The sequence below is a fragment of the Mesoplodon densirostris genome, chromosome 8 (assembly GCF_025265405.1).
Source record: "Mesoplodon densirostris isolate mMesDen1 chromosome 8, mMesDen1 primary haplotype, whole genome shotgun sequence".
Taxonomy (NCBI): Eukaryota; Metazoa; Chordata; class Mammalia; order Artiodactyla; family Ziphiidae; genus Mesoplodon; species Mesoplodon densirostris.
Window position 1 is genome coordinate 38349494 of NC_082668.1, and position 24076 is coordinate 38373569.

Here is a 24076-nt window from a genome sequence, read left to right on the forward strand (position 1 = left end):
GACACCTTGATCTTGCACTTTCCAGCCTCCAGACCTATGAGAGAATTCCTGTTGTTTAAGCCATCCAGTCTGTGGTATTTTGCTATGGCAACACCAGCAAACTAATGTACCTAGTTTGTTTTAGAGATTATTATTTAGAAATTGTTTCTAATTTTATTTATTTATTTATCTATTTTGCAGTACACGAGCCTCTCACTGCTGTGGCCTCTCCCGCTGCAAAGCACAGGCTCCGGACGCACAGGCTCAGCAGCCATGGTTCACGGGCCTAGTTGCTCCCTGCATGTGGGATCTCCAGACTGGGGCATGAACCCGTGTCCCCTGCATCGGCAGGCGGATTCTCAACCACTGTGCCACCAGGGAAGCCCTATTTATAAATTGTTCCTAATTTTAACACTACTGTAGAAAGTTCTTTCTAGCTGGAAGTTCTTTTTAGTAAGGATCTCAGGATTCACTCCATCTTACTTCCTCTTAAATTCTCTGAATCTTAGTGAAGAGGGCAATGAGAAGCATTCATGTAAGTGAAAGGTGATGGCCTATTTCCCTTTGGTTCCCGGACTTTGCTTTGATCTGCAGAAATTCAGCCTTGATATGAGGAGATTATGTTGTGAAATCTTCATTGGCCAGGACACACATCAAGTCTTTTCCACAGACTCTGCCTGGAAAAGTTTGAGTGCAAGCTGGCAGTAATATAAGAGCAACCTAGGAGTCCAAGTTCTTTCCTGCCTGCCTCCACCATCTGTCTTCCCTGTGGCAACTGATTTTACACTTGCAGGCAGGCAAAGAGGTTTTGCTATTTATAAATTAAGGTGTTTGTGCTAAAACACCCAGGAAACAAGCAGAAGTAGAAGGAAAGGTTGTACAGTCTTACACAAGTAAGAAGTGAAACATGAAAATTAAATACCTCATGAAGGATGGCTTGGCAAGATGACCCACATCCTATTACAAAAGACATTAAAGAAGTAATTTCATCTATTTGGAAATATTACAACAGGAACATAATGTGTCCTTGTGTACTCCAATTCTTGCTTCTGAGCTATAACATTAATTTGTGGGTACCTTCCTACTCTCTCTGATCTTGAAATGTTTACAGAAATTACCAAACTTTTGGCCACCAAGCAATTTGTGAAGTTCCTGTAAGAAAAAAAAAAAAAAGAATGAAAATGTGTCGGTAAACACAAGCTGGGTGAGAGTCTTGGTGTAGATTATGTCCCATGTCGTCAATTGGGCACATCATTGGCAGCAGAAGCCTGTGGTAAGAGTGTACACCTGGTGCACTCAGTTGAAGCAGGCCACCAGCCCGGTCCACTGTGAATACCTTGAGAACCACTGCTACAGCACCCATCAAGTAGTTCACTCCATCTTTAACTTGCCCAGTGAGGCCTCCCCACTGTTCCATCAGCTAACGCAGCAGGTGCAGTGTGTATGCTCTCATCCAGAACATGTCTGGATTTAATGATGCTCCATGTGATGCCAAAGAGGCTTTGTATAAACAGTCGTCCTGCCATGAATGCCTGTCATTGCCAAAAACACATGGCAAGAGAAGAGCATGTTTTACAATGCTTACGGTGCAAAGGGGTGCATGCATGTATTTTAAAACAAACAACAGAGTTAAAGGCATAATTATTGCTATTGCCTCCTTCACACTGGAGTCTCCCGTACTGTGAGAAAATAACCAACCTTAATGTGTTACATAAAATCATAGAACTCAAGCCCCTCATTTTACAAATGAGGCCTAAAGACTTTGTTCAATGTCACATGGAAGGTCACGCTGATTTCTTAATATCTGATCAAACGTACTTGCTAAAAGTTCATGGGCCCTATGCCTACAATTTCAGATTCAGTGAGCCTGGCTCAGGCCCAGGAATCTGCATTTTAACAAGCACCCCTGGTGACTGCATGCAGGAGAGACATACTGGGATAATTAAGGGCAAGTCTCAAGCATCCTTTCATTTTATCTGGAAGAACTCATTTCAGCATTTTTTGTATGGCAGCTCAAGTGGTAAGGAAACTCCCCTAGCTTTTGTTTCTTTGAAAAGTCTCTCTCTCTTCTTCATTTCTGGAAGACAAAATTTGCCAGATATTCTTTTTTGGCAGTTTTTTTTTTTTCTTTCAGCAGTCTGAATATATTATTCCACTTTCTCCTGGCCTATAAGGTTTCTGCTAAGAAATCCACTGATACCCTATGAGGGTCCCCTTTTAAGTTAAAGCTTCTTTTCTCTTGTTGCTTTTAAAATTCTGTCTTTGATTTTTGATAGTTTTACTTTAATGTGTCCTGGAGAAGACCTCTTTGAGTTTTGAGGGGGACCTATGAGCTTCATGAACTTGGATATCCAAATCTCTCCCCAGATTTGGGAAGTTCTCAGCCGTTATTTCTTTAAATAAGCTTTCTTCCCTCTTTACCCTCTCTTCTCCTTCTGGAACTCCAGATTGTTTCTTTTGCTCCACAAATTCACAGGTTGTTTTTTTGTTCATTTGTTTTGTTTTGTTTCGATGATATCCCATAGATCACATGCCTCCTCCTTCACTCTTTTTTTTTCTTTTTCCTTTGTTCTCTTCTGATTAGATAATTACAAAGGTCCTGTCTTCTACTTCATAGATTTTTCATTTTGCTTGACCGTTCTGATGTTGATGCCCTCTACTGCATTTTTCATTTTCTTCATTCTATACTTTAGCTCTAGAATTTCTGGTTTCTTTATTATGATTTTCTCTTTGTTAAACTTATCATTTTATTCATGTATTATTTTCCTGATTTTGTTGAATTGTCTGTCTGTGTTTTCTTGTAGCTCATTGAGCTTCCTTAAGATAGCTATTTTGAATTCTTTATCAGGTAAATCACAGATCTCCATGTCTTTGGAATCAGTTCCTGAAAGATTATTGTCATCTTTTAGTGGTGTCTTGTGTTCTTGATTTTTCATGTTCCTTGAAGTCTTGTGTTTCTGTCTTTGCATTTAAAGTAGCAGTCCCTACTCCAGTTTTTACTAACTGCCTTCAAGAGAAAAATATCTCCTATCAAGTCCTGCTAGGGTTTCTGAGGCCTTCGAAGAAAATTAAAAATTAAATAAACTTACAATCAAATAAATTATATTACAAATAATGGGTATATATAATCAAAACTCATCACTTCTTAATGATTCTACTACATTTTACTCTTACCTATATTCTTGAGGTTAGGTCTAGGATATCTGCATGGTGAAAATACTATAAAATAATATTCCAACTTCTAATCCAGTAACATCACATTGGTAGCTTGAAATCAGCCATGATGGTAGTATTTACACCACAGAAATGAGAAAATGCTACACATCAGGGCTTGATTTACTGTTTTGTTGATAATCCGGATGGAGATTCGGCAAACACTTTCTATAAAAGGTCAGGCAGTATTTTAGGCTTTGCAGGCTGTACAGTCTCTGCCACAACGACTCAATGCTACCATGATAGAGAGAAAGTGGCCACAGACAAAATGTAAGTGAATAACACAGCTATGTTTCAATATGACTATTTACAAAAACAGGAGCAGCCAGACTGGGCCCATAGGCTGTAGCTTGTCAACCCATGGTCTACACTTAACAAAGTGATAGATAAAATGCTAATGTACATCAAATTTAAAAGAATGCCATAACATAAGGTAGTCATTAAATTGTACAGGGCACACACAAAAAAAGAGAAAATATTCTTCCAGTATTCTAAAACTATCATCCAATTCAGCAAAAAGTCTGTCATCTCTTTGATAAGCCAATGAACTTCTAACGTACATCATAGCTATTTCACTTTCATCTTACTTGCTGACATGAATAAAAATATCAACAGACATTTATGTTGGAATCATGCTTTTAAAAAAATATGGGTATTTATTCTGAAATAATAAATGTGCCTCCATTTTTTGGTCAGATATAAAAATAATGTTTTTAAATAGGCTGACATATAATCACAGTTTTTTTCTCATCTTCTTTTCCTTTTCTTCCTTTCTTCCTTTTAAATATTAGGACTTAGAACACTTACCTCTAGTACTTATTTTACTAATTTTCTGTACAAACTAGGATGCTTTGAGCAAGAGGTAACAGAAAACTTAGTTCAACCTGTCTTCAAATATAAGTTTCTTGGCTTATATAAGACATACATCTAGGGGATTGGGCAGGTTTCAGGGTTGGTATCATCTATTGCTCTGGTTCCTGCTGTTCTGCCCTCTGGTATGTGTGGCTTCCTACTTAGGCCGGATTTGAAATGACTGTAGCACTTCTGGTCCATACAACAGCATCCAGAGGAAGACAAGAAAACTTCCAGAAGAGGGATGAGGCACTTTTCCCATAATCCATAGCAAGTCTCTGCTTCATGTTTATTGGCACAGATTGGGTCATATGACAATTTTTGAACCTATCCCAGGCAAGGTGTATAAGTTTAACCATAGGCCCACCCTGGAACTTGGGTGGGATGAGCTTCCCATAAAACATGTGGACTGAACTTGGCAGGGCTGGACACCTGAACAAAATGGAGGAGGGGGAAAATGAATACGGAAAAGGTCACTGAAGATAACCCACTACTGTTTATTTTTTATTTAGCTTTTCTGTTAGCTCTTTCTCTGCAGCTTGCATCTCAACTGAAACCTTTAGTAGAGAGTTGCTCAAAAAGTTTACAACTTAAAGAAAATGACTGAAAATAGTTTCAGATAGTTAACTGTTAGGGTGTTAATCACAGCAAGCAAAAAACTTGAAAACAAACTAAATGTTTAACAATGGTTGAGGAAATTATGTCGTTGAAATGTTATAAATACATTTGATATGGTAAAATTTTCATGAAATAGTATACAGAGGAAAAAGCATGTTGTAATATAGTATTTTAGAATCAAAAAATAAAACAAAGACCACCAGTGTTTTAAAAGGAAAAAAAAAAAGAAACGAACTTATATTCATTATCTTGGCACACAGGGAAACCTAAGCCAGTGAGGAAATCACTGAGTAGTTTGCTCAGTGGGGAAAGTAGGTGTTAGTGGCACTTATACTTATTAAGCATTGAAAATTACCCTCTGGGAAACAATAGAACAACTCCATCTGTCTGTAAACAGTTGATAACAATAAGCCCCACTGCTCATTGATAAGCATCTTCAATTAGTTCCAGTAAGGGTCAAATTTCATAGTCTTTAATCAACTTAATTACTTAGGACCACTTGTGATGAAATGCAGTGACCAATTTTGGTATCTCTAGATGAGAGTAAAATTATTTTTATTTCACTATCAACCTGCATCATTAGCATTCGGCCACTAACATTTAAAATAGAGGGAATTAAAATCAGAGAATTGGATACACAGGAGATGAAAGAGTTGAGAAATCAGGAGATGAGATGACAGATTAGCAAGAGCAGGAAGCTACTACCCAGACCCTAGACTCGTGGGACAAAGGGAAATATGGTGACAGTATAGCCCAAAAGCTAAGGTCAACTGATGGAAACTAAGACCTCCATCATCCTGTCTCACAGAAGCTGGAGGAGATGCTCCTCAAGGCAGAGAGAGGGAGACGGAAATACCCTGGCTTCTCCCTTCCTCCTGCCCTCCAGTCTCTCACCAAGGCCACCCATTGGCCAAACCTCAATGAAACCTGGATGATGAGATAATGGGGGGAAACAGGAAGTGCTATTTGCCATGGTCATACCATTCTTTATATATAGAGCATAGGAACTGATGTATGGATATCTGACTGCAAATAGTTCTAAGCCTGGTACAGAGAACCTGCCAATGAATGTGTGAATGTATGTAAATGTACATTTACAGGGATGCTTCTAGAAGTCCATCTACATGGAAGAATGTTAGTCTTTTTTTTTTAGGCTATGATAGTTTTTTTTCTATTTAATTGTTCATATTTTCTGATTCTCTTCAATGACTATATATTACTAAAGTTATTTTTTTAAGATTTACAAATTATTTTTAGGAATTAAGTATTAAAATTGGAAGTTTTATTGCAAACATTTGGTCAATAAATCACTGCTTCTTTCAAAAAATCTATATTGTTACTCATGCCCACATTGTCCAGAGGGCATGTAGGTATAATCCATCATGAGGAATAGTCACACTCCTCAGAGTGGAGTATTTACAAAAACAAACAAGTCTTCTTTTTGCTGCTATTAGCTGCCTCTCAGAATAAAGCATGAATATATTATTGTCCTCACAGATGGACTCCTTACTCTTAACAAAGCTCCCACCTCCTCCAGGCGTGAGGAGTGGAAGTAAGGAAGTAGTTACAGGGAAGATAATCTCATCCTGCCACAGTCTTAATGGTTCAAATATTTTCTTTCTCTGTAAGAGTAAAGTATTAATTGCAGGATTATCACAAAGCTGGCAGTAAGCAATTGCAAGATGCTGATGGATGAAGTTTTAAGTTTAATGTACTTAAAGGTGATATCTCAGTACACAGGAAGACATAGATAGGGAGTTACACAGCAGCATGTCCAAGCTTCCAAATCCCCAGGAACACCCCCAAGATACTGAGGGCACGAGGGGAGATGGGGTGGAATCCAGTCTGCTCTCCTCTGCCATTCTCACAGGGTTCTCATAATCTCTTGACCCTGCCACTGTCTGCAGATTCTGGCCATCTGCTTGTCTGTCCAGTAGATACTAGTAACTACTAACACTCCCAATACATTCCCAAATGCCTCCAGATAGGTTGAGAAACTGAGTGAACTAAAGGTCAATTTTTGCCTGGCATACTACGCCCCTGGTACAATGCATATCAATCTGGGCTGCCTGTTAAAATCAACAGGGAAGCTTATAAAAATGCCAATACCAGGGCCCAAGCCTAGAAACTGTGAGTGGACGAGTCTTGTGTGGACCTGGAGCATCCACAGTTCTAAATACTAGTCAGGTAGAGCCAGGGTTGAGGATCACAACTCAAAACCAGGCACAGATCTACCAAAAGTTATTTCAGAAAGTGCTTCTTAATAAGTGTACATGCATCTCCCACTGGGAATGACACCACAGGTTCTCTGTCTCTCTTCCCCAAGGAAAAAACTAAATGGAATTTTCCAGTTGTTAACTTTAGACACTTTTAGAAAGCCATTTGCCTCACTATCACCCTCACTTCAAAAGGAGGATTGAAGGAACCCAGGTCCACTTAGCCTGCTGCCTGGGCCAAAGATCCCAGAGTGGAGTGAAAGGTTCAAGAAGGGTAAACCATTTACTCACTTCTCCACAGGTGTTTTGGCATATTGTAGTTTTATTAATTTTTAGTTCTCAGATAAGACTTGTCCATATTAAAATTTACATGCACAGACACACACACACACAGGTAAATCTTCTGGGCTTAGCCCAAGTCCTGTTTTGAATAATGGACCCTTAACTACATCACTTCTCTCATTTTACTAATGGAGAAATTGAGAGAGGTCAATTTGGTTTTCAACTTAAATGTCTCTTCTCCCAAGGAAGAGTCCCAGTTCCCCCATAAGTTACATTAAAACCCTTGTTCGGTAGTCCCATCACCCCCTCTATTTCCCCTATCAGACCCCATTCCACACATCTTACAGTAGCCTGGGATTGCCCATCAGACTCAAGTCCCTGAGAATAGACTGTGTTCTCTTGTTCATCAGTGTATTCCCAGTGCCAGGTACTAACTATATCACATTTTAGGGGAGATAATAGCTCTTCTTTCATTTTCATCAAGTGAATGCCATTTTTGGTATGCATGGAGTCAAATATCCTAATTTCTCTTTTACAAAAACACATTCCACCTTAAGGAACACGATAGGAACATGCATTCCTTCAAAGCCATGTCACTGTCATCACATATAACAACACCTTCAGAGTTGACTTGGAGGTTTGGGCCAAGTCTAATAATTTTAAAAAATCCTGACAGATAACTGAGTAAGATTTAAGAATGTAGCTTAAATTGTGTCAGAAAGAATTACCAAGGTTTTTATTTCTAGAAAGAAATATGACATGTGAGGGGAAGTGAGTTGAAAAGTGAGCACAGGCATCAGAGGCAAATTGAAGAGGAGCCCGCTGGCCAGGACACAGGAGAATTTTTAGATGATTACATGTAGTTTTGGCTGTTTGAGAGTGCTTGGAAGAAAATCAGCAGTCTGATTTTCTAAAAAAGTAAAACTGCAAGATATGAGCCAACAGTACAAGGCACTAATCTCCAATACCTAGAAATCTACCTAATTTTTCAGTTGAGAATACTGTGGAAGAAGATGTCTAATAAGTTGTATATGTTCAGAATCTCATACTTTTTCAAATGCTCTCACCTTTCCTTTCACTTTGAAGAAAAGCATTTTCTTATTAAAATATTCTTTCCCAGCTTCCACATCAACTTTCTATAGCCTTGAATGCATGAATATTTTGCTTCTGTTTTCTCCTCATTCTTTTAGAAAGACTGCTATGTTGGTTTGCTTTAAACACAAGGTCTCTGCTAGGTGACCTGTGTCTTTTAAAAAACTTCTTTCACATGAAAATATAAAAGAAAAAGACCCTACTAAGTCTCTTTTCAAACGATTCTGTAGAAATTTTTTTCCTCCTTGTCTTCTTTATCTTGTGAACCCATGTGTGTTACTACCAATACCTCCATCTGCCTCTCAAAAATAAAGATCAGGTACATTCACTCCTCTCCTAGGTATTTGGCAAAACTCAGAGGGGAGGTTGTGATCATCTTTTTCACAAGCTATCTTGTGTGCCCTCTGCATTCTCCCACGGGCAGGATGGAAATGTACTTTGTATTTCCCGCTCCCCATCTCACCAGCTGATCTTCCTGTCTGGCCTTCCTGGTGGTGGGAGAGGGTAAGAAGACTAGTTTCTACAAGTGCAACATGTGGTCAGAAAGAAAAGCAGTGTCCACAGAGCAGCATCCCCTTGGTAATACGAAAGACAGGCAACAAAAAGATGCAACAAAGAGAGTTGCATGAGAACAAAAAATAAATTTGAGCACTTGGGCCACCAGGAGACAAGTTGATGGGTTGTGAGCCAAGCTGAATTAGGAACTAAAGAATTAGGAGATAGTAGTGAACATCATACTGTTGGACTTAGTCTCAATAGTCAACATCAGCATGGTGAGCCAGGTCAGGACCAGGTTATTACCAGTTCTGACAACAGAAGACCTTGTTTAAAGCAGAAGGGAAGAATAGACTTTTCAAAAAATGGTACGGAAACAGTTGGGCATCCCTCGACATAAACTAACAAAAAATGAACCTTAACCTAAACCTCCACACCTTACACAAAAATTAAATCAAAGTAGATCATAATCTTAAATATAAAAGCAGAACATTTTTAGAAAAAAAAATAGGAAAAAATCTTTGGCATCAAGAACTAGGTGAATAATTCTTAGACTTGACACCAGAAGTATGATCAATAAAAGCAAAAACTGATAAATTGGATCTCATGAAAATGAGTTAAAAATGCTTCATAGAAGATCCTTTTAAGTGGATGAAAATTCAAATTACACAGTGGGAAAACATATTTGAAAATCCCATATGAGACAAATGACTTGTATCTATAATATACAAAGAACTCTCCAAACAACTTAAAAAAATCCAACTAGAAAATAGGCAGAAGACAGGAACAGACATTTCATGGAAGAGAATATATACATGGCAAAGAAGCACATGAAAAGATGCTCAACATCATTAGCCATTAGGGAAATGCAAATTAAGACCATAATGAGATATCAGAGAATAACTGAAATTAAAGTATAGTGACAACATCAAATGCTGGCGAGTACGTAGAAAAATTATATCACATCACTGGTGGGAAAATAAAATGGTTTAGCCACTCTGAAAAAAAAAAAAAAGAAAGAAGATGGAGATTTCCTGCCTGACCTGGGAATTATGCCCTCATGAGCCTCAGAGTAGTTCTTAGCTGCCTGATACCCTGTGTAGTGGGATCATATTTTAGGAAGTAACTGAAGTTTATACCTCATTTAAAAAAACAAAAATTGTTAAACACACTGGTGATGAGAATATATAAAATTTTTAATAAATCTCGCTTCAAGGGAAAAAGCCTATAGCAGACCAATTCAAAGATTCAACAGAGAATTTACAGGAAAAGAGAATGGCCAGATCAGTGTTTGTCATGCTCAGTACTATGGACACTTTGGACCTGATAATTCTTTATTTGGGGGATAGGGGACTGCCCAGTGGATTATAAGATGTTTAGCAGCATTCCTAGCCTCTACACACTAGATGCCAGTAGAAAACCCCGCTTCCTCCACAAGGCTGTGACAACCAAAAACATCCCCAAACACTGCCAAATGTTCCCTAGAGGGAAAAAATACCTCTGATCGAGATGCATGGGGTTAGATTACCATTGGTTAGACTCAAATCAAAAAGAAAAGAGTGGTTGGTTAAAGGTTACTAAATTCTTGACAGATATCAGCTGGGTATGTAGGTAACTGGGCTCTCAGATTTTTAATCCCATTAAAGTTCCTCAGGAAATGGTTTAAACATTTTTTCAGGATTGCTATTTTCTCCCTGAAAGGAGATTGTGAATTATATCACACAAAAGTTCTGTTCCAGATCAGATCCGATTTGGGACAATTTTCTTTTACAACCTCTAGGACACATTTATATTCATGACCCTCTTCCCAAGCATTTAGGCAATAACAATGACAGTTTTTCATATGCTCTGCTCTTGAGGAAAGCGAGATACAGCAAGAAAAAATCAGGTAGACACATTTCTAAATATTATTATTAAATGCCTAGCAGGAGCAATCACAGGAAACTTAAAGAACAAAAGCCAGACCTTCCATTGCAAGAACCAGGCCTTTTGAAAGACCAAACATGTGTGCAACTCAAGGTTTGAGAATCTGGAGCATTCAGAATAGAAAACACACACACACACACACACACACACACACACAAATACAGTATTCACACACAGAGGGAAAAAATGCTCAGAATACAGAGATAACACAGGGAGTTATCTAAAAAAGCTCTATTCCTGACCCCAACCAGGGTGAAAACAGATATTGGAAAATGACTGGTGCATCAAGAGAAACACTTAGCTCCCCAGAGCAATGAGGGCAGGTATAAACAGACAGAGGGCCTAAGGAAATTGCCCACACCACTCCCACCCCAATCTGTCTTCCTCAGTTCCCCATAGCATGGGGCAGGCAGGCACTAAAGAGAGCTGAGAGTGCCCGTGGCCAACCTGTGGAGCGGGAATGTGTCACTGAACAGGGACAAAGTGACCTGCTAGCAGAGGACTAGAGAAGTGACCACCCAAAGTGAGGTTTAAATGAGAGTCACAGCTAAATCTTGGAGGAAGCTACAGCTCCACCAAGAGTCTGGGTTGTCTGAGTTGGCAGGATGAGACCTCAACTATGGGCCATGCTAAAAGAATGAGTGAGTTATATTAGAGGTGGACACTCCAACAGTGGATGCAACAAGAGCAGAGCGGTGAAAGGGAAGAAAGGGGGCAGGAGAGAGGACAGATCTCTGAAAGTACAGGCTTGTAATATTTTAAACACTTCATGATAAGAACAAAAGAGAACCCCAGAGTGACAAATCTAGGCAAACTATACTGATTCCTCATCCTCCTCTCCTGAGAAATTCAGGAAAACACACCCCCTTAAACACTAGCAACAAAAGACAATTGCAAGTGAATTTCCTATAAAGTTATGATAAGCGGAAAATGAATAAACAGCAGAACAATATTGCTGCAAATAATAAAGGCATTCGGAAATTTGTGGATGTCTATTTATTTATTTATTTAGGCTGCATCAGGTCTTCATTGCTGCGCGCAGGCTTTCTCTAGTTGTGGCTCGCGGGGGTTACTCTTCGTTGCGGTGCGCGGGCTTCTCATTGTGGTGGCTTCTCTTGTTGCAGAGCACGGGCTCTAGGCGTGCGGGCTTCAGTAACTGTGGCACACGGGCTTAGTTGCGCCACAGCATGTGGGATCTTCCCGGACCAGGGCTTGAACCCTCATCCCCTGCATTGCAGACAGATTCTTAACCACTGTGCCACCAGGGAAGTCCATAATTAAAGCAAGCTAAAAGAATATAAGAAAATTATAGAAGCAATAAAAGAATAGCATAAGTCAAAATTTTAAAAATCTCAGAAATGAGGTGATTGAGCAAAAGAGAGCTGACAAAGGAGAAAAATTAGAACTCATAATAAGGCATGTCGGGAATTAAGACAAACTAGAAAGAACACAAGAGCAAATAATAATGCCATAAAAGAAATAAGAGATTAAAAGGAAGAAAAACTTTAAAAGCGAAAGGAAAAGAAGAAAAAAATTATAAAGATTTGAGAGAAGCAATCAATATAGTAGATAGGCAAAGAAGCTTCAGCATACATAGGAGTCACCAAACAATGTGTAATTCAATGATGCTTTCTGAAATATAAGAAAACTTGATCTACATATTTAAGGGGCATTTTGTATACTTGGAAAAAAATCAAATCAGGCAGTCGACATCAAAACATTGCCTAGTAAAACTACTGAGCATTTTAAAAAGAAAAGGGAGGGGGTCCAGGCAAACAGACCAAGTCACATAAGGGGAAAAAACAGATTGATATTACACTTTACAACAGCAATGTTTTACACCAGAAGACTACTGAGTAATATATCTAAGTTGCTCAAGAGAAGAAAATGTGAGCCAAGTATTTTATGTCCATTCAAACTGACCTTTAAGTATAAACACCACACACACACAAAAAAAACTATTGTGAACATGTAAGAATAGGATATTATTCCCATCAGAACTTGCTGAGAACTCTTTTAGAAAATAAGCTTTTCTAGAATCTGGAGAGGCACTGGCAAGAAGAATGTTCCTGACCGTTGAATATATATTTACCTGTAGAACTGATTTTTGTTTAATTTTTGGATGACGGTTTCATAAACTGCTACTTTACTAAATTCTCTTTTTGTTTAGAGTAGTTTTTCACTATTTCTTTTGAGAATCAAGCTATATAATAATATTATCCACAAATAGAGATAGTTTTACTTCTTTTTTTTTTTTTTTTTTTTTTTTTTTTCGGTGTGCGGGCCTCTCTCTGTTGTGACCTCTCCCGTTGCGGAGCACAGGCTCCGGATGCGCAGGCTCAGCAGCCATGGCTCATGGGCCCAGCCGCTCCACGGCATGTAAAGCCCCTTGACAAGGGCTTTACATTGTAAGAAAACTTTATATGGTCATAATGTAATATTTTATTAATGAGCTGTTAGATTCTTTTTCCTAACACTTTATTTAGAACATTTTAATTGATGGTCATAATGAGATTGACTGGTAGCTTTATTTTTTTGGCGCAAATTTTGTCAGATTTGGAGATCAATTTACTTCATAAAGAGAATTCAGAAGTTTTTTTTTTCTTTTCTCAAGCCATGCTCTGGAATAGTTTAAATACTACTAGGATTAGGATTAACTGATCTTTAAAGTTTTAGTAAATTCATGTGAAACCATCTGGCCTTTAGAGTGGAGTGCTGTTTGATTTTTCTATTTCTTCTATGTTAATTGGTCTATTTATAGATTCTATACCTGTTGGTGAATTGTATTACACCAGAAAATTACTTATTTCAAATTTATTTGCAGAGAGTTATGAAAAGTAGTCTTTTATAATTTTTAAAGGTTTCTCTCTTCTGAACATCCATCTCATGATTTCTAATTTTGTATATCTAAGTTTCCTCTTTTCTTTGTTAGTTTGACCAGTGGTTTTTCTATTTTGTTGATTTTTTTCCCAAAGAAGCAGGTTTTTTTTTTTTTTACTTATTCATTAGTTCACTCTTTTTGTTTTATTTTGTTCTAATTCATTATTTTCTATTTTTATCTTTATTAATTTATTCCTTCTGTTTATTTCCTTTGTAACTCTTTCTCTAGATTTTTGTGTAAGGTATATGATTCATTTGCTTTTATTTTATTGCCATAGTTATTTAATGCCTTTTGTACTCATGTTCTGATATATTAATGGCTATAGAACTACATTCTGAAGATCTAACCTAATATGAATATTACAAACACATAGGGGACTGGCTGAATTGAGTTACATTCATACCACTATGCAGCCACGAAAATAAGTGAGTTAAATTTATATAGGTTGCCTGGCAGAAATTTCTATAAATATTTGTTTAGTGAGAAAAGCAAGATGTAAAGAAAACTCCATCATTTTCTTTAAAACAATGACAAGCCTTTAAATACATACTAGAATATGATTACATATCTATGGAAAGAAATGGAAGAATAAATACATCTGTTATTTGGGGGGAGGAGGGAAATCATGTGAAGATAAGAATACACACAGAAAAATGTTTTTAAAACATGACCAATAAAAATAACATGCTCACATTTAAGATAATTATAAATACATGAAAATCAATATAAAGAGAAACAAAAAGATGATCACTAAAATGTTAAATCCTGATACCTCAAAATGGTATGACTCTAGGTGTTTTTAACTTTCTTCTTTATACATATTTTTTAAGAAGATAAGAGAATGACAAAATATTTTTGTGATATGGGCAAAATCTCTCACAGTTATTTTCATCTGAACTGATCCTCATTTCTACCAATATATATTTATATTATCTCTATCTTATTTTTTATATAGATTAAAAATCTCTCAAAGAGAAGCTAATTTTCTATCTGACTTGACAAGGGCTTATAGCTTTGCAGAAAGTGGTGAGAGTGACATTTTTTCCTTTTTTGTCAGAAAAACCATGAAGATTTAGGAGTTGATTTAATAATTTTATTTATTTTAAAATGAATATGATACAGGAATGAGTAATCCTTCCATTCATTTAAAAATGTTTAGAAATGTATTAGAGTTTCATGAAAACTGGAATCCCACAATTTTAGAGCAGTGTGGTAAAATTACAAAGGATTCAGAGAAGCATCGAAAAGATTACTAAAGGAGCGGGCTTCCCTGGTGGTGCAGTGGTTAAGAACCTGCCTGCCAACGCAGGGGCCACAGGTTTGAGCCCTGGTCCAGGAAGATCCCACATGCTGCAGAGCAGCTAAGCCCTTGTGCCATAACTACTGAGCCTGCGCTCTAGAGCCCACGAGCCACAACTACTGAAGCCTGCGCGCCTAGAGCCCATGTTACGCAACAAGAGAAGCCACTGCAGTGAGAAGCCCGTGCACTGCAATGAAGAGTAGCCCCTGCTCGCCACAACTAGAGAAAGCTCACGTGCAGCAATGAAGACCCAACACAGCCAAAAATAAATAAATAAAATAAATAAATTTATTAAAAAATCAAAGATCATTGAAGGATCTGAAAAATAAAATGTATGGGGCAAAGTTAAAGGAAAGTATTGTTCAGCAAAGTAGTTGAAGAGAAACTGAATAGTCCTTTTCACATCTATAAGAGCCTCTTCTACAGAAGAAGGGGGCCAGCTGGTTCCAATCTCCATTAATGATGTAACCAGAAGGGGGAAGATGGAGGAGGAAATTGCAGCAGATGAGACATGGGCTGACTACAAAGACCCCGGTGGCCACATTTGTCAAAGATGAGGATGAGTTACTAAGGGAGACTGTGGGATCACTTCTCCCTTCTCCTCAGGGGCACTTCCCTCATCTGTCTGGAGTGGTTTAAATGCAATCCGGCCTCGAGAGAGGTGAACACCCTCATGACTTACAGGCTCATCTTGTGCTGTATGTCTACGACATATTTGGAAGGGTAAAGTTAAGGCTAAAACTATTACATTCCCTTCCATCACTCTCCACCCCAGTGTCCAATAATGGAATATTTACTGTAAAAGTTTATGAGCAGCATGGCAAAGGTTGGCTCCAACAGGGAATTTAACAGAGAGTGGCCCATGGAACAGTATAAACCTGGCTCCACTACACACGATTTCAACAAAGAAATTTCACTGTGTCCTGTAAACCTAATTAAAATGTTTTTGCTGGTTTCCTAAACAATTTGTTTTACTTTGGACCATTCTATTAATATAAGACCTTAAAAGTTGTTGTGAAGCAGAGCCTTTTTGCAAGATGGCTGTGTCTTATTTTGCAACCATATTTCATAAATAGTTATTTTTATCATTTGTATTATGATTATTATTAAAGTAACAACGAAGAAGAGATCAGAAATCATCCCAAAGTGCTATGGGAAGAGGATCAAGGATTCTCCAGGAAGCATTGTGGAGAAACCTATGGAAATCAGGCCGAGAAATTAGTAAAGAGACCTAAAATGGCTTAGAAATAGCCAATACTTAGGAGTCCTAATGTTTTTATAATATTTAAAAGTTCTTATTTGTGGTAAAAAAAAAAAACCGATAACAGGAAATCAACCATCTAAACCATGTTTAAGTGTTCGGTTCAGTAGTGTTAAGGGTATTCACATTAGCGTGCGACAGATCTCCAGAACCTTTCATCTTTGTAAAAACTGAAACTCTATACCCACTAAACAGCAGCTCCCAATTTCCCCTCCCCCAATCCCTGGAAACCACCATTCTTTCTGTTTCTCTATTTGACTACTTTAGATACTTCTTATAAGTGGAATCACACAGTATTTGTCCTCTTGTGACTGGCTCATTTCATTTAGCATAATGTCCTCAAGCTTCATTCATGTTGTAGCATGTGGCAGGATTTCCTTTTTTTTTTTTTTAATTTTATTTATTTTTGGCTGTGTTGGGTCTTTGTTGCTGCCCGCAGGCTTTCTCTAGTGTGGTGAGCAGGGGCTACTCTTCCTTGCAGTGCGCGGGCTTCTCATTGCGGTGGCTTCTCTTGTGGCAGAGCATGGGTTCTAGGTGTGCAGGCTTCAGTAGGTGCAGCAAGTGGGCTCAGGAGTTGTGGCACACAGGCTTAGTTGCTCTGTGGCATGTGGGATCTTCCCAGACCAGGGCTCAAACCCATGTCCCCTGCATTGGCAGGCAGATTCTTATCCACTGCGCCACCAGGGAAGTCCTCCTTTTTTTTTTTTTTTTTCGGAAGGCTGAATAATGTTCTCCTGAATGTATGTATATACCACATTTTGTTTATCCATTCATCTGTGGATGGACATTCGGATGTGTCCTAATTTTTTAAATGTAACATAAAGTATTTTAAGAAACGTGTCAGTTATTGTGCTATTGTCTCTCAGCTCCAAACTCACCCTCTTATTTTCTGTTTGAGGCTAATGGCACTGAGTCTCTGTAAATCCAGTCTCTTCTTTGCTGGCTGACTCCATTGGACTCTGTCCATAGGAGGCGCTAGAGGGAGTGCGCTGGCTGGAGGAGCGGGTAGAGCTTGCTCCGCCTTGGCCTCCATTGCCTTCTGTGTACTTGGAGTTCCAGGGTCACTCTGGCCTACCAGTTCCTCCCAGCACGATAGCAGCAGCTGAATGCAGCCTGCAGTTTTTCTAACAACTGCAGGGCCAGCCTCACTGCACCAACACCAGCAGCACCAGATCAGCCCCCTTCCAGGGACCCGAGAGGCACCTCCTTAGGCCCCTCCTCTGAGCTTCTGCCTTTTAGTAATTTCCACCTTGGCCTTTTACCTCCAGCTTTAGTTAAGGGCGAGAGCTGCCTCCTGCAGTTGTTACCTCTGAGATACATCAGCATCCTCTTCCTGCCATTTCACTACCTAGTTAACAACTATACACTATACCTAGTTAATGATTCTCTATATTCAAGTTACTCCGTTTAAATAGCTGATCTGATTTCTACCTGCTGACTGCACCTGAACTGATACAGAAATCATGCAAAAAAAAAGTCACCTGAAGTTCTCAGGACCTTCCAGAAAGGAAGAACAAGCATAGGCATGGCCAAATAATTGAACAAATATATTGTCATTCATAAGCGAAAGACAAGTACAGTATAGAATGCTAAGCTATGTTCCAAGGAGAAGGAATGTAGGTTGTTATGGAAGATAGAGGTTGGCCCCTAACCCAGAGGGGAGTTATCTTATCAGGAACAGATCTGTGCATGAAACAGTGTTGGAGAAGGGCTGGAGCAACCATGGACCTGGAACCTCCACTCAGAGCTGAAGCCTGCACTCAAGGGCTGCTGCCACCCTCTGCTCTCCTCTGGGTGTTTCTCCACGGTCACTGGTGAAGGCGAAAAAGCAAAACATGTGGGTGTATGTGTTCTATCTCCTTTACATTCCCAGTCCCCCAAGAGAGCAGCAAGGAACACTTTAGCTTTAGCTCTGTAACTCTTCCAGCCCTGAGGAGGGCCCAGCCAGAGGAAACAGCTATCGTAGTCAACAATCGAGGTCTCCATTTACCACAAAATTCATTCATCTGGGAGATGTACATGAGCTATTGTAAGGATAAGCCCGTGGGTGCTCATCAGAATAACTGACATTTCCTGCACCACGGCTATGTGCCAGCCATTGTCTTGATAGCTTCTTATCCATGAACTCCAATTCTTCAACAACATCCTTAGTATCATTACTACCATTTTACTGATATTCAAAGAAATTAGTCTTGAAGAGAGTTAGTGAGCTTGCCTAATGTCTCACAAGCAGGGTTTGATCTAAGATTCTAAGATTCTTTGGACACAACAGCCTGCAGTGTTCTCTCTACTGCCCATTTTTATGAAAGAACATAAAATTTCAAGAAACTATCCCATTAGTCCACTGATTTATCTTCTATTTATACAGCTTCAGACAAAATACTTAATAAAAATCTGCTGCCTGGCTTTTAAATATAAACAGGCTCTTCCTTGGAAGTAGAAAGAAACTATTCACATGATGATAGTATGTATAAATGTAAAGTTATTTATATGTTAAACTTTGGGAGTTAGACTAGTAGAACCATTCTAGAGAGTGATATTCTGGTAGTACTTAGCCAAAAAAAAGTGTGCATATACCCTTTAACCACGCTATCCTAAGCCCTGGGTGTATATATATATATATATATATATCCCAGAGAAAATATCACACAGTCCAGAAGAATCTTCATTGTAGTTTTGTGGTTGCAGAAAGCAAGCAATCTCAGTGCCCATACTAGAGAAGCAGACAGGTAAAATGTGGTGGATGCACGTTATTGAGTTCAATGCTGGAAAGCTTAAGAACAAACATCCCATTTCCTGGGCTCCCTTGCATCTAGGGCTCTGGATCTGGTTGAGGCTACTCTGTCAGATGGACTTTCATGACATTTGGAGGGCAGCAAGGAGGCAGAGGCTGGCATCCTGCTGCTTCCGCTGGTTCTGTTAGCAAGAGGTTCCCGAAGACGCCTGTTCTGCTGCTGGGCTTCCTGACCGCAGTGGCCTCCTGATTGTGGCAGGGCCACTTGATTTGGGCACCAGCAGCTTCTTAGTTCTGTGGTTTCTTGTCGGCCTTTAAGCTCTTAAAGCAATTTTTTGAGGCTCAATTTTTAACCTTCCTAACAATTCTGTAAACCGTGTATAGCCCTGTCATAAGTCCATTTCTGCTTAAACTAAGTAGAAGAAGTTCTGTTCCCTGCCCTGACCAAAAACACCGCATCACTGTCTACCTTGAAAGGGATGCCTTAGACAGAGCTTGTCAAGATCTGTGAAGAGTAATCTGCATTTCTGCGGCAGAATAAACAGCTTTTTGCTTTTCTTTTTTTTCTAGAAACAAAACTAATGTCTAGCATGCTTCTTGATCAGTAAATACGATGTTAAAAATAAAATTTCTTAAAAATAAACATGCAATGATATCTCCTACTAGCTATATACACAAAATGTTTAGAAATATAACTTTATTTATACCAATATACTTTGTGCAAGACTTGCAGGCACCTCAAGGGAAACCTTGAATCATGTTCTGCTTATTTTTGTTTTACTTTATAGTCTGAGCTAAAATTGAATTCACTTTCTTTGTTTGTCTAGCTTTATTTTAGCTTATATGAAACTAACTATGGAATTTGAGGAATCTTAAGGAAGCTTCTCAGATTCCCCTGCGACAAAACCAACAGCCGTACCACTGGATAGGATGTATACTGTGCCTCTATTCTTACAAGGCATTTTATGCAGTCTCTTTCCAGCTAGAAACAGCAATTTTCAACATGTACGGAAGGAGGAGAAGCATTTAAAGCTAGTTTTACGAAAGCACACATTGTTTTATAGAAATAGCACATTCCGGGCTTCTCTGGTGGCGCAGTGGTTGGGAGTCCGCCTGCCGATGCAGGGGACACGGGTTCGTGCCCCGGTCCAGGAAGATCCCACATGCCGCAGAGCGGTCTGGGCCCCTGAGCCATGGCCGCTGAGCCTGCGCGTCCGGAGCCTGTGCTCCGCAACGGGAGAAGCCACAACAGTGAGAGGCCCGCGTACCACACACACAAAAAAAAGAAAGAAAGAAAGAAAGAAAGAAATAGCACATTCCTGGTAGGTTGCCTGGGCCAGGGTCTGAGCAGCTGAGGCTAGAAAAGAGGACAGATAGGCCAGTAGGAGGAAACCTCCATTGAATGGCTACAAGTCCCTAACTATTGCACCTACCACCAGGGGCCCCAACGCCTGGAAGGTACCTGAACTTTGGGCACCAAAGTTAGACTCCTCTCACCTCTGTCCTTAATTCTGCAGGCAGTTGTATCTTGGGAAAGGAATTGGTTTAAAAAAAAGCATCTGTTCTCATTTGCCAGATGATGAAGGGAAAAGCTTAACTCGATTTTCTGGAAAGGGAAAGTGAACCCTAACATCACTGCTTTTATTATCTGTTTTAACTTAATTGCTGAACTTGAGAATGAAAAACCTATGTATGAGTGCCCACCCCACTGCTTAGCCCTGAGACCTGGGGTCAAGTCACTCAGCATAGGCTTCTGTTGCTTCACTGTGGGGATCATTGCTTTCTGGTCTAATCCCAAGCTTGTGGCTAGGGTGACATAAAATATTATGCAAGAAATCTCCTTAAGAACTTGAGAAAAATCATACAATTGTCAGGCGTTAGCAGAGAAATGTGTTATACTCTTATCATCCGTGTGATGACTACCAAGTTCCAAAAACAGCATCTGCTCCTAAAACTGTTGCTAACAGGCATTGATCATTCTTTCTTTAGTAAATATTTATCAGGCACAAGTGTCTGTTGAATGACCATATGTATGAATGAATACAGTGTGCTCTGAGGGAGCAGGGCCGATGGAAGTCACAAGGCACATGCACGACCCAGTATTGCACAGAGCCAGAGGAAAGGAGAACAGATGCTTCCTTGCTTCATCCTCTGTATTTTTCACTCGCGATACAGCAACTAAACTGTAATCACTTTTGAAATCCCTTGCAGGTGTTTCACTTGGCTCCTTTGCTCAAGCTCCAATGACTTTCCACATTCTGGAATCTGTGGTAATGGCGGATAATAATGTGCAGTGACAGTAATTAAATTATGAATGGGAGGAAGATGTGTATCATGGCTGCTCTCCACGACTACAAAACATAACTCTTTTATCTACTATGATATTAGAGCAGTTTAGTAATGGATGCTGTGGTGATACCCAATGTCCCAAAAGACCCACTGTTTTTCCAAAGTCATTTCCCTGGCTTGGTGCATCTGTGTTGGTAAAAGCACAGCCCTCTAATGCATATAGATAGCAATTGCTGGGCCAAGGAACAGTATCGTACCATTAAATTTTGTAAGATGTGTATAGACCATTCTTTAATTTCCTCTTTTTCTAGGATACTGGCAGAACATTCTCAAATGACACTAAAATGTGAACTTGGTTGCTTATTTTATACTCATTAGAAATCAATTTTCAAATTCACTTAATTATAATAGTGACTATTTACACGTGTAACACACAAGGTCTTATCTGATTTCTCATCTAAATTTGAAACAAACTCTGTGAGCTCTTGAAGTTTTTCCGTGTTAATGTTTTATAAAAGATTTCTGAAGACTTCATAATCCCAAAGCAAAGAACATTAGAAATGGGGAGTCTTGCCAAATTTAGAATCTTTGCATTTTGATGTAGACAATCCAACTGTCTGGAAAGTATCCTCCTAGGGATTATATGAAACATGTGCTGTTTCACTAGTCCAAAAAACTTTCCCTAATACATTTACCAACCTTTGGGTGGAAACTATTTTTTAAGAAAACTTTCTCTCCAATAATAGCATATTACCAAGCCTCACTCCAGATCTGCTAAATCAGAAACTCTGGGGCAGAGGAGATGCAGGGGGCTGAGGGGATGGGGAGAAGCTGTGTTTTAACAAGTCCATCAGGTGATTCTGATGCAGTGGTTCTCAAACTTTTGCCAGCCCGAGAATTTGCATGTCTGTGTTCCCAGGTGATGCTGATGCTACTGATCTGGGGGACCAAAAGATAGAGACCACTGCTCTACAGTATTTTTTTAAATCCTATTATCACTATAATTGTTTGACAAGCTAAAACAACCTTCCCAAGTAATCTTACTAAAATTATCAGTCATTGAAAAATCTTTGTGAATTTTCTTCCTTTTATAGAGACAGTATATACTGAGTAGATAAGAATGTAACAGTATTTCATCATACCATAGGAAAGCTCCCAATTGATTTTTTTAAATTAATTTTTATTGGAGTATAGTTGCTTTACAATGTTGTGTTAGTTTCTGCTGTACAGTAAAGTGAAACAGTTATACTTATGCATCTATCCACTCTCCTTTAGATTCCCTTCCCATTTAGGTCACCACACATTATTGAGCAGTTTCCCTGTGCTATATATTAGGTTCTCATTAGTTATCTACTTTGTACATAGTAGTGTATATATGTCAATCCCAATCGGCATTTTAAAAGTACTGTGCTTTTCCCAAATGGCTGGGTCTTGAATCCTTTTGTTTATGTTTTATTGCCTTTTGGTGTTTCTTATAGACATTATCCCTGTTAAGCTATGTAAGGCTCTATTTGGCTTCATCACTTTTCATGGGTGGTAGACATGGGAAGAGGTAAAACTTGGTTCCAGGATCCCCCTAGCCTTGTGGTACAAAATTTATGAATGCCACACAAGTGATTTCATGGTAGAAAAAGTCCTTAAGCCAAGTTGAGAACAAGATTGTTACTTTGCAAAATTCCAGGAGAGTGCCATCCACATTTTTGCAGAATGGTGTGCCTGGAGTTGCATTATGCACAGCCTGCTTACCCTTAACAATAACCCTGGTTGTGAAGTAGACACGATATTTCTACCATCTCTGTACACACATTTTGTACTTTTGTTCCCGACCCTTAGTTACGGTGCCTAAAATTAATCACCTTACCTCTGTCCTAAGGACAGAGCTCTGATAGTATGCTAATGACTTCATGCAATGTAGGATAACTACTCTTACATCTGAATAGCTGATACCTTTTGGGGTGCCTTCCTATTTATGGTCCTCTCTCTAAAATGCTTTCTTACCCAAGGGAGTGAACACCTTCAGCCATCTCTATACCACATGACATAAACCACTGGACATAGCTAATTGGATCATTGGTGGCACCTGACAAGGGAAAGAGACTAGACTGGCTGTCTGATGGCCAATAAAAATTTGTCAAGAATTTGAACTAAGAGATATAAAGACTAAGTATTGGGAGCTGAATCATATCGATGCAAAATATTAACAATAGATTTCAATGAATCGTTAAATTTCCTGAAACTGACCAGGTTCCCACTCTTTCTGAAGTCTAGTAGCTTTCACTGATTCTACAAGATACTCTATTCTTTTTCGGTACTGGTTATACTTCACTTACCAGCTCTTCCCCCAGGTCTTCCCTCTCTTCTCTTACATGCTCTGAGCTCCAGCAGCTCACCAAAGTACACTGTGTCACTCTGGGTCTCCTGCTGCCTGGCTTCCATTGGAGTTGGCCAATGGAAGCACCTGCAGGTCATCAGAGTATTTCTTCCCCTCTTCCTTCCTCCATGCTTCAGTGCCTTCTCTGCTAGTAGTTGCAATCCCCCCAACTACAACTCCTCCCTGACAATCCCTCCCTCAAGGTTTCAACTATCACCAGGCTGTAGCAACACTAGAGGTGTTTAGCATTATAAGTGGTACCTGCTTTCCACTGTTGCTGATCTCTAGGTACCTCACCACCCCTTGTTGCTTTCTTTAACCATGCCCTGTAAGCATCCCTTTCATTAATGTTCATTTGAACCATTTGGGTGAAGTCTACTTCCTGTTGTAACCTTAACTGACACCTTCCAATAAATTTTCCTATTACTGGCTAGATAGTAGTATTCACTTAAATGAGTTGTAATTGGACCATGGCACATGCAAGTAATCATGACTTAACTAAAATATGCTACCTTTTAGAGAGGCATTCAAAATTTGAAAAGATGATATCACTTTCAGGTAAACATG